This window comes from Panthera uncia, chromosome C2, assembly GCF_023721935.1.
Source record: "Panthera uncia isolate 11264 chromosome C2, Puncia_PCG_1.0, whole genome shotgun sequence".
Classification (NCBI taxonomy): Eukaryota; Metazoa; Chordata; class Mammalia; order Carnivora; family Felidae; genus Panthera; species Panthera uncia.
Window position 1 is genome coordinate 90,665,973 of NC_064810.1, and position 11,933 is coordinate 90,677,905.

Consider the following 11,933-nt stretch of genomic DNA (forward strand, 5'->3'; position numbering starts at 1 on the left):
GCGTAAAAGCAAGGCAAATCTAGCCTCTCAGATATCTCCTTAAAACTAACAGTTGGGCTTATAAAAGCTATATATATATATATATATATATATATATATATATATATATATTTCATTGCTATTTTTGTCACCTTTAGGCAAGCTTACACAAAATCTGCATAAATAAGAAATATTTAACTTTACCACCATAGAATCCATGGGGGACAAAGTTTTATATTTTGCTATTTCATCTTAAAAAAGAAAAAGGGAATGGCATTGTGCTTGTTTCAGAACTTAGATTTAAGAAACACATAGACACACATAAAACCAGGAACAAAGTTTGGCAACACTCCTCGTTTAATACCAGAATGTCTGATGTATTTGGGATTCCTGAAATAAGTAGTGGGATGATGAGTGCTTCAGATGACAGTGAAGAGTTGCCTTTCATGAGTTCACACATAATGGAGAGGCTTCAGTGCTAAAGCCATAAAGGTATCCACATTCATATCATAACCTGTAAACAGAAACCCCTGAAAAAATATTTGGTGCTTTTCTTTAAAGATAAAAGTGTACAAAAAAATTATTTTATATTTTAACAATTACCTATCTTCATTTTATTCTAATGTATTTGGATATCTGAAGGTTTAAAATTTAGTGAATTGGCCTTAAATAGGAAGAACCAACTAAAATTATAGTGCTGAGATGTCAGAAGGTATAAAGGGCTGGGGGATATTCATTAACCTGTTTAACATATCTATATCTATCTATCTATCTATATTTAAATGAATTACTTCTTTATATGTTATTGTTCTGAACCTATGTGTGTTCCATATTCAGAATAATATGCTTTATTGGATTCCAAAGCAACTTTTAGTTTCCGAAGTCAATTAATATTCACTCATTTGAGTGATTAATTTTAATTATATCTGCTGAAATTGATTTTCCTTCTGCAAATAATGATGATCTTTTCTTGAGAGCTAAAAAATAAATTAAGATAATAAAAAGGGGGAAAAATCCTTGTATGTATTCAGCTGCAAGAAAATGTCTGGGAACGCGCGCGCACCGCTCAGTTGGAAAGAAAAGCCAGTGAGTGGCGAAGCAGCCAGGGCAGGGATGCATCAGAAATGCAGCCGGCTGCCTGGCGCACTCGCCAGTCGGGGCCCTCGGCATAAAGGCTGCAACGCCTTCCTGGACTCTTCCAACTCCAAGAAAGTTACCTCGGACTGTATTATGCAAAGTCGTGCAAGTGAATTACAAGACAACATGTGAGGCCAGTCACCCACCTCTGTGTCTACAGGATGCAGTGACCCTGTAACCCTTTAGCGTTCGGCTGAGAGAACGGGAAGGCGGGAGGGGAAAGGGAAAGAGGGAGGGAGGGAGGGAGAAGAAGATAATAGGAGAAGGGCCAATTCCCCCTGCAAAATTCCCCTAGAAGCCAAGCCAGCCGCCGAAGCCAAGGCTGAGGCAGCAGCGATTTCTACTTGGGTTTTCCTCCTGCACAAGCAGGTTTTCCAAGGCATCACTGCTACCTCTCTTTAAAGTATCACTAGGAGGAAAGCCCTGGATCCAAGAGGGATCTCCTAACTGAGAGGTTTTCAACGCAAAGTTGAGAGCTTGGGGGTTGTTTGGCTTCCCCTCCGACGCCACAAAATAAGGTTTTTAAGCTCGATCTGGGTAGCTCCCTAGCGATCCACCCCGAGATGCGCGACGTGGCTTTATTGCATACCCGCTTCTCTCCCCATTTCACTGGCACCGCGTCCGCAGCACCTACCGCGCAGCGGCACACAAACCCAGGCAGACAGCCCCCTCCCAACAAAGACCCCCAAACTTACCCTCAGTAAGATAAATCCACAGAGGGAGCCCCCTCAACCTTCCCTAGTCCCCTTCCAATCATTCAAGGAGACAGTTTCTACAACACTTCGCCGTCAAATTTAAGCTGAATTGGTCAAAGTATTTATCAGCTTCTAGACGCTTTTTTTTTTTTTTTTTTTTGAATCTTGAGCACCGGTAATTCTTGTTTCAGAATTCAAGATGCTTCCTTTATTTATCTTTCTTCTTCAAGCAGCCGCAACCCCAGTTTCGCGGCCCCCCCCCTTTTTTTTATTCACCCACGGACACTTCCAAAACGTGTCGATTGATCCTTTTTTCTCTCCAGATGAAACCACGATCCAGAATCCTCGGGACCCAAAGCCACCTCCATGTAATTCCGACCATCAGGCAAGAAATACAAATGATCAAACAACGTTACTTCTTTCGGCTGCAATCAGATAATCCTACTAATCCAATAGATTTATCTCGATTGGAAATTGACCTCAAAAATGAATCCCTGGCGCTGATGTCCAGTAGAGCGATTTCGTAGCCCTGTTCGGGTGACCGAAGGAACTGTGGTTTCTTTCCTTCTTCTTCTTTTTAAAAAATCTTTTTGAATTCTGGGTGCACTGCTCGCAAAAAATGCCGAGGACCCTGGTTTTCCCCTAATATAGGTTTCTACTCCAAATCGGTGCAGGATGAAAAATGGTACAAAGATACCCCTAGTGGCTCGAAGTGATATTGCAGGGAATCTCACTTTTTTTTTTTTTTTAATCCCTTCTCCTCACCTTCCCCCCCCACCATCCCCCGCCCCCCCCTAGATAACTGGCTGCTGTAGTAGTTAAATAAGAAGAAGGTGAACCGAGATTAACATGAATAGTATATGACTACTTGAAACGTCGTCTGATCTCTCTTCTTTGTTTTACTTTAAAGACCGAATCTTCTGTGTGTCTACCTCCCCAGTATTGCATCTTTTTTTCAACAGAATTTTCCCCAATGGCATTTAGTAGCTAAAATGCCAGTTTGGAGCAGCTAGTGATTTCAAAGCAAATGTATTTGTTTCCTGAATAACTACAGATACCCAAAGAAACCTCAGTCTTCCTGAGATGCTGCTCTTTGGAAAAAACCTTAATGTTTTGTTTTCTTTAAAAGAATATGATTATGGATACATATTTTTTAGACAAGCTCTTCTCATTTTGGACTTTTGATATTCATTCAGCAGAGCAGATGATGGATGCTGTAAGCCTATGGTCAAAGAGCAAGACCTAAGGGTCATCATATACCACTTCTCAATGTTTATCTGAACCCCGTGCAATTCAATGATCTCAAGATCACTACTAACATTTTTGACAGGTTTTAGAGAAAAAATTGATGCAATCAATGTCAAGACTCCATTTTGGTAAGCAATACTTCACAAACTTCACTGTGCCTACCAAAGACCCAGGAATCTTTTCAAAATGAGGATTCTGTTTTGGTAGCATCAGAGAAGGAATGAGATTCTGCATTTCTAACAAGCCCTCTCACTACACGCTGATTATCAAGGATTAGTAAACTTCAGAAGTTTAATTCACTTTCATGAGTGGGCGCAATGGCTGCAAGGACTCCACCATCTTCATTCTTAACTAACTAAATAATCAAGTCTTTTTAGCATATGAGCTATTAAGGAGTCAAGAGATCTTCTATTACTGGTTTTATTATTAATTGGCTATGTGACCTTGAGCAGTCACTTTTTGGCCCATGGCTAACTTATCTATTAAAATTAAAGAGTAAACCAAAATAAATGAACAAACATATCTGTTACTAGATGGGACACTCAATATTGTAAATTAATTTATAAAATTAATGTAATTATTATTAAAAGCCCACTATAATTTTTCATGGAACTTGAAAAGTGAATCTTAAAATGTGTTTGCAGGGTTAAAGGATCAAACTTGTCAATACGATTTTATATACAATACAATACAATATAGTACAATACAATTAAGAACAAGGTATGGATAATTTCCATATAAACTTTTATGACTTAATATAAAATGCCAGTAATTGAGACAATGTAGCTTTGGTTCAGGAATAGAAATTAGTCCAGTGGAAGAGAACAGAGGGCTCAGAAACAAATCCCTGAATTTATGGAAACTTGATAAATAACAGGTGGCGTTAGAGAATAGTGAAGGAAAATGAATTATTCAGACAATAGATTAGGCAAATGAAAAAATTATAATGCTAGCTTTCAAATTCACACCTAAATATGCATTTAAGGTAGGATAAAGGCTAAAGATACAGAGCAAAACTTAAAACCTTTTAAAGAGAAATAACTTTGTGATTTTGAGTAGACAAGAAGTGTTTATTAAACATTAAGACATCGAAAAGGAAGTCCAAAAGGAAAAATATTAATTTTGATATATTAAAATTAAAGATGTATGTGTATCAAAAAATCCAAGGCATACACTGAGAGAAGAAATTTGCTATGCATATAACCAAAGAAGGACTAGTATTCTAGTACATAAAGCTTTCTTACAAACTTACAAAGAAAAAAAAATATGATAGGAAAAAATGAGCCAAGAAGATGAACAGTCAATTGACAGAAGGGGATTTTCAATATCCAATAAACATCTGAAAAAGATACCCTAGTTATTAGTGAAATGGAAGCTAAAATGGTGAGATATAATTTCACAGGTATGAAATTGGCAAAAATGTGTAAGTCCAGCAATATGAAAGATGGATAAGAATGTGGAGAAACCATGGGAGGTTTATAATAGGACAATTTCAGAGAGCAGTTTAGAGACAGTTGAAGATTCTCATTTCCTAAAATCTAGTCTTTACTCCTATGTACTTCTCTTCACATGTACAGAAAATATCCATTGCAGAATTACTTGAAGGAGAAAAAAAAAAGGAAAAGGAAAAAAAATCTAAACACCTTTAGATAAATAAGTGGACAAGTAATTATGGAATAGTCGCATACTGTGATACTTGAAGCAGAAAAAAAATGCACTATAGCTATTTGAGTTAGCATGGATACCTCTCAAAAATGCGATGTGAAGCAGCCACAATAAATGGAGGCTGCAGAAAGATACTTGTGGGATGATACCATTTATGTATCAAGTTTTAAAACATGCAAAAATAATTATATATATATATATATATACATACATATATATAATTTGAGCATATGTATATGTGACAAAAGTATATAAACATCCATGATAATGATAAACCTGAAATTCTTGGTAGAGGTTATCTCTGGGAAGAATGGAGGTTAATGACACTGGAAAGACATCACAGGGAACTTCAGCTGAATTTTACATGCTTTATTTCTCAGACTAAATCTTGAGCACACATGTGTTTATATTATATATAAATTGTATGTCTTAACTATTTCACTAAAATGAAATATTTAAACTGGATGATTTCCATGAACACTTGACAGTATTAGAATATTTTAAATTAGAACAAATATAATGTAGAAGTGAAAAATTAGTATGAGAGTCTAGAATTTAATAATGTGCTTTTTTAAAAAATCTGAAGTACTTACTATTTCTAGAAAGTGGAAATGGATCAATGCTTATTTATTTCTACCATAGGTATGAAAATTTCCAGCTGACAAGCAAAAACTACCACCTAAGTGACAAAAATGTGGTTACGTACAAGGAAAATATAATCCTCAACTAGCTCCTTTTTATATTTTCCTTTGATCTCACATAGAATAACCAGGCTCTGAAACTATGAAACAGGCAATCAATCAATGGATGTTCAATTCTGACCAGTTAACTAGGAACCACCAAAACCAGAGTATCCCTAAACCAAACTATAACATAATTCTTCCATAATATTTAAAATTACACATGTGAATTCAAACAGGGAGGCTTTGTTGATATGAAATATAAGAACTGGAAATCTTGTTTCAAAATCATTAGACAGTATTTTTCATAATTCATAAAAAACTGGAAGATATCATATCAAATATTAGGAAAGAATTTTTTAGAACCCAATGTTAGAAGTAAAAGTGAGTTAGATTAGCAGTTAATACTACTCAACTCACATTGAACTCAGTAAAGATACCTGGACAAATCATCAATCAATTTTCAACCATTCACAACAGCATTCCTGAGCAACAGCCAAAGCAGCTTTGTAATAAAGAGAGAGGGGACAATTTAATATCGTTCAATGATAGAATGAACAAGGGGGAAGAGCAGATGTAGCATTTCCAAAATTTGGAGATGTTGACATATTCTTTCAGCAACCACTTATGGAATACCTCCTGCAAACTGGACATAGTATAAAGTATTCCACAAGAGAGTTAACTTTAAAACAAGTAGCCACCACAAACCCTTAGTTAGCTATTGATAATTGATTCATTCATTCTAAATGGTTAACAGTTATTTTGAATTAATATCTCACCATCTATACTGAAAATGAGATATCAAACACTAATATAGAACTGAAGGTTCATTTTCAGTGTGTTTAAGTACAAACTGATGTGATGGCTTAAGGTAGTCAATGAAGGAGGAAGAATAAAACAAGAAGTAAAAGGATGAGGGTTGTAGAGGAAAGGAAAAGACTGAGGATAAAAATATTAATCAAACTCATTTCTCTACCTGGTGATTTACTTTACAGACAACATAGAAACTTAATCTTTGGATCCCTCAGAGTACAAACGATTAGTGAATGAATGACTTAATGGACCAAAGTGTGAAGCTAGTTGGCACATGAAGAAAACAAATTTATTCTCTATATTGGATAAGCTTGCTAATATCTCTTCAGAAAATGAAATTAATAGAGTAGGGAAGTAAAAGACTACTGTGACTAACAACAATGGGAAATGAAAGGCCAAGATTGGCAAACTTGAGTGCCAATTGGAATATGGGATTCCAATTTGATGGTGTCACTAAGATTTCAGCTCTGCTAAAACTTATAGTAGGATTACAAATCTTATTTTGGTTTTTACACTTCAAACAAGCAAACAAAATGATTGATTAATACCAAATGTATCATGTAAAGAAATGGCATAGTTCTACTAAAAAACAGATGAGAAAGTGTTTAATTGTTGCTTTTAATACAAGAGTCATTATGAAAAGAGGGTTATGATATTTTTTAGATAATTGATATAACAGTACATCTTATGCGACCAAGTCAAATCAATTAAGTTCTGCCTGGTAGTTAACATTTTAAGATGCTATGGAATATTGGTGTTCTATGTCTGAAAAAAAATTAATCTTATAAAGTATTGTAAAACAGATTTTCTAAAGCAAGTCTTGGGAAAATATATTCTTCTACCATCTTCAGAATTCCCCTGATGTACCCTCATTTTACATGCTCAAAACTTGAATCTAAATGAATGGCAACTGGAAATTATGAAAGACATAAAAATAAAAAGTATTGCAACATCACAGGCCTAACTACTGCAAAGGTAGCTGTTTATAAAGAGGTTCTCTCTACAGGGAAGAATGTGCTCAGACAATTCTGCTTAATTAGAAAAGACTACTTAAAACACTTGACCGATACTGAATATTTCAGGTATGTATTGGGAGAACACACCTGCTTGAATGCTAAATTTACCAGATGTGTCTTTATATTTCATGGTTTGAAGACCTGTAATGCAAACCAAGGAAGTAATGATCAAGACTAGATATTTTAGGATGAGACTGTCAAATAAAGAAATGGGGCTTCATCAAGATTAGTTTGAGATTCTAAAACATATTTTCAAAGCTCAAGGGCTTAAGTCAGAACTCTAGATTTTTGAAACAAATTTAAGTCAGTTTGAACTGTTACAATTTCTAAATTTTGGTGACATTATGCTAATAATTAAGAATCTGTTTTGTTTCTTTTTGAAAGAGGTTTTTTAAATCTATGATTTATATTAAATTGGCACAATTATTCTTTACTTAAAAATATGTGAGTTCTCATCTTCAAAGATTTTGGCTGTTAACAGTTTACTACATTATTATTTTACACAGTATTTTAGAGTTTAGATTTTTATATTTTTGAAATTGAATAATATTAATATTATTATATAAATAATAACTTCATAGCAGATTCTCTATTTTAGCTGCTTTTGACTCCATCATACCTTAGTTGATTTTAATCCTTTGCAGTGTAGCCTAGAATTAAATGATATAAATGATCTTAAGTATTTCTTTAGTAGTGAATAAAAACAACCAAAAAAACATCCTATTGTACATCATCCATTGAAGTTTATTGTACAATATTACTTTATCTGAGTCAATGTTTCCAGTATTAGTAAAATTTACTATAAACTTTAACTCAATTATGGAAAAGTCACATGAAAATTAATGATCTGTATTTCAATCTAGAAAAGGAAAAATTTTGTTACATGCCAATGACATTACCATCTCATTGGCTTCACATACATGGGTTGGGTACTCTTCCCTCTCTGGATAGAATTTTATGCTAATTACACAATTAGAAGTAAACACTGGCCTGGATTTTCATTATTGTTCAATTAGTGATTTAATGAGCATCATCTACCTGTCCGAAAATATCTAGTTTCATAATTTCCTAAAATATTAAATAAAGGAGACCTTTAAATCACATCTTCAAAAGGAATGATCTCTCTGTCAGTTTTTCTTCCTCTTTCTGCCTCACTCTTTCTCTCTCTCTCCCTATGTGTACATGTGTCTTCATGTCTCTTTCCCTCTGACTCTCTCTGTCTCTCTCTGAGAATCTCTGAACACATAAATCCACCTCCTTAGTTAATTTTTTTATCATTTGGAGAAAACTGTAAATCATGTCACAAACGTTCAAAAGGATGAATTTTCCTAAAATCATTTGTATTTGGTTTAGAGCTTGCTTTTTAATTATATATGAATAAAAATTATTTCTGATGACCTCGAAACAAAAAGTAGAGTGAACAAACCACATTAGAATGATATATTAAAAAGATGATTGTCAAACTATATTAACACTAAATGCATAAGTGGCTCAAACTTCCAACCATCCATTCTCAAAATCATGATTCTCAGCCTAAGCACTATGTTTTTTTCTCTAAAAATTTCCCAAACCTTCTTAGAGTTAAGTATATTATTCAGAGAAAGTAATATTTAAAAAGTTCAAGGAAAGATCTGTTATGTCACCAAGTTGATAGATTACCAGAGTAGATAGTTTACATATTAACAGAAAATTTACCTATTATAAGATCAAACAAGAATATAATTCTTAACTATTTGTAATATATTAAGCCTACTTCACAGTTCACATCCTCATCATGTATAAGTCTGATAAAAGATACATGTCTGAAATTAGTTTCACCATTAAAAATGGTTTTACCATTAAAAAATTAGTTTTACCATTAACTTATCATTAAAGCAAGCAGAGTACATTTGAACTGTGGCCCAAAGAAATGCAGTTTTATAGTCCATGTATAGACTCCATAGATCTCCTTTTGCTAAATAGAAAAAAAAAAACCTAAGAAAGCAAATGACTAAAATAACCAAGGTCACACTGAGGTCAATAACATTGCTAGATGAGAAACCACTGCACCATGCCACTTTAGATTTGTTTTTCCTTTGGTTCTTGGTATTAAAGTGTCATTGTTCTTAAAGTATTTGACCACAACCAAGCTTCAAAAATTGCATATTAACAAGCCAAAAAAGCACAACGTTAGATATGCTCAATATAGTTAGCAGAATAATGGCCCTCCAAAGATGTCCACATTTTAATCTGTGGAATCTATGGATATGTTACCTCACGTGACATGAAGGACTTTGCAAATATGATTAAGTTAAGGATCTTGAAATGGGCCCAATGTAATCACAAGGTGCCTTATAAAAGGAAGGCAGAAAATTTTGAGTCAGAGAAATAACAGAAGCAGAAATCAGAGACAGATAAAGAGAGAGAAAGAGATTTGAGGATGCTATACTGTTGCTTTAGAAGAAGAAGGAAAGGGCTATAAGCCCAGGAATGCACGCAGCCTCTAGGAGTCGGATAGTCAAGGAAACGGATTCTCCTCTAGAGCCTTCTAAAAGGAACGCAGCCCTTGCCAACCCACTTTGGACTTCTGACTTGCTAAACTGCAGGTTGACAAATTTCTATTGTCTTAAACCACTAAAGTTGTGGTAAATTGTTACAGCAGCAATAGGAAGCTAATACACTTAACTAAAAATATGTATTAAAATTATTCTGAGACTAATCATTTCTGCCCAATAAAAACATAATACGTGCTACATATGCAATATAAGATTTTCTAGTATACACTTTTAAAAAGAAGCAGCTGAAATTAAATTTACTAATATATTTTCTTTAGCCCAATATATAAAAATATAATCATTTTCATATGTAATCACTATTGAAAATGATTAATAAACCATTTTATAATTTTTGTAAAAGTCTTTCAAATCAAATGTATATACTGGATATCTAGGTATCTACAGCACATCTCATTTTGGACTAAGTCCACATCAAGAGCTCAGTTGCCATATATGACAAGCGACTACCATATTGGGTAGCACAGCTTTAAACTATAAGAAGCAAATTAAAAAGAAAAATCCATATATTATTCTATAGATTATTCTAATATTCTCTTACCTATAACAATCTAGGCTAAGAATCACAAAGGCATCTAAAGAAATCAGGATGGTTGTACAGGCAGTTTTCTAATAACCATGTGCTTGAGAAGTGTATTTCAAAAGGGAGATCAGAAAAGGAGCAAAAACAAAAGAATAATGTGAGAGAAGAGTATGATCACTTAATGACAGAGTTGTCTGATGTTTGTGAAAAATGCTAAGGATAATAGAAAAGAAATTTCTCTGGTATTTTCAAAGCAAAAAGATAAACCAAGTAAAAGATAAGAATGACATTGCTTGGGGCCAACTATGTAATATGAACAAATGACCAAGAGAAAAGCAAAACTATTAAACCACAGCTTCCAATTTCTCCACAGAGAAGAATGATGTTTGAACTGGAAAAGAGTTTGATGGTGAGAAAATGATAAGAAAGCCTGAAGGTGATTTAAATTAGTTTTAAGATTCCAGGTCCAAATCAGTTACCTAACAGGATACTAAAAATACTTGAAGATGTGTTTTTGGAATGAATATCTAATATCTTTGAGTCACCATGGAAAAATGCCATGAAAACTGTTAACTGTCCTGGTTTTCAAATAGAATTCCAGAAACTGACATTTACTATTCTTGACATTAACTGAAATTCTAGAACTCATGCTCACATGTGTTCACTAAGTATATGACAAAAAGAATAAAATCTTATTAGAGTTATTGGAATGGCAGATCAAAAATGTGGTTTGAATTGTTTATCTTGACTTCATGCAAGGCCTTTTATAAAAAAACACCACTCATAATTTTCTACTGGACAAAATTATGAAGTATAGGCTGAATGATGTAGTTGAGTAAATCTTTTGAAAGTTGAACAATCATTCTTCTGTAGCATCCACTGAATGTTCTTTGATGTCTACTTCTTTTTTCCCTTTTTGAGAGTTAAAATTTCTAAAAGAATTTGTTTTGTAATCAGGACTTTCCATTAAGCAAATTAGTCTAGTGATGGGTATGAATGAGATGCTTTAGTAGGAGATGGACTTAGACCATGGACTTTTAAATAGATTACTTAAAACCATTAACTATTTTGGGAATTATACTTTTCAATGATGCTTTTCCAAATTATTTATTAATAGGAGTTTGACATAAAGCATTTAAATAGTAAATTTTAAATTGAATTTTAATTCAATTTAATCAGATTTTGACATCTGGATCCTCTGTGTATCCTCCATTGCAACATAGAAACCAAAGTCTCCTTATTTTTAATTTACTCACTGATATAAATATTTCTATTTAATTAATCAAGCATGTTTTTATCAAAAGGCATTTCTTATTGATAGTATTGAATTGGATTACAAGGAAATTCAGGTTATAAATAGAGTAGTTTTAATAAAAGCTTCAAAATCAATCTAAATTTAAAGTGAATCAATCAAAATACAACTCAATATCAATCTTAATTTTGGCTACATGCATTTCAAGTGAACTCTTATGATATAAAGACATGGAAGTGTTCTTTAATCTTTTTTGATTCCTAATTTTGGCAAAGTCAGATAACCTTTCTCTATCCTCTCTCTCCCCTGATATATCAAGAAATAGATCAGAAAGCAATATAACAGACAAAATAATAATAATAATAATAATAAT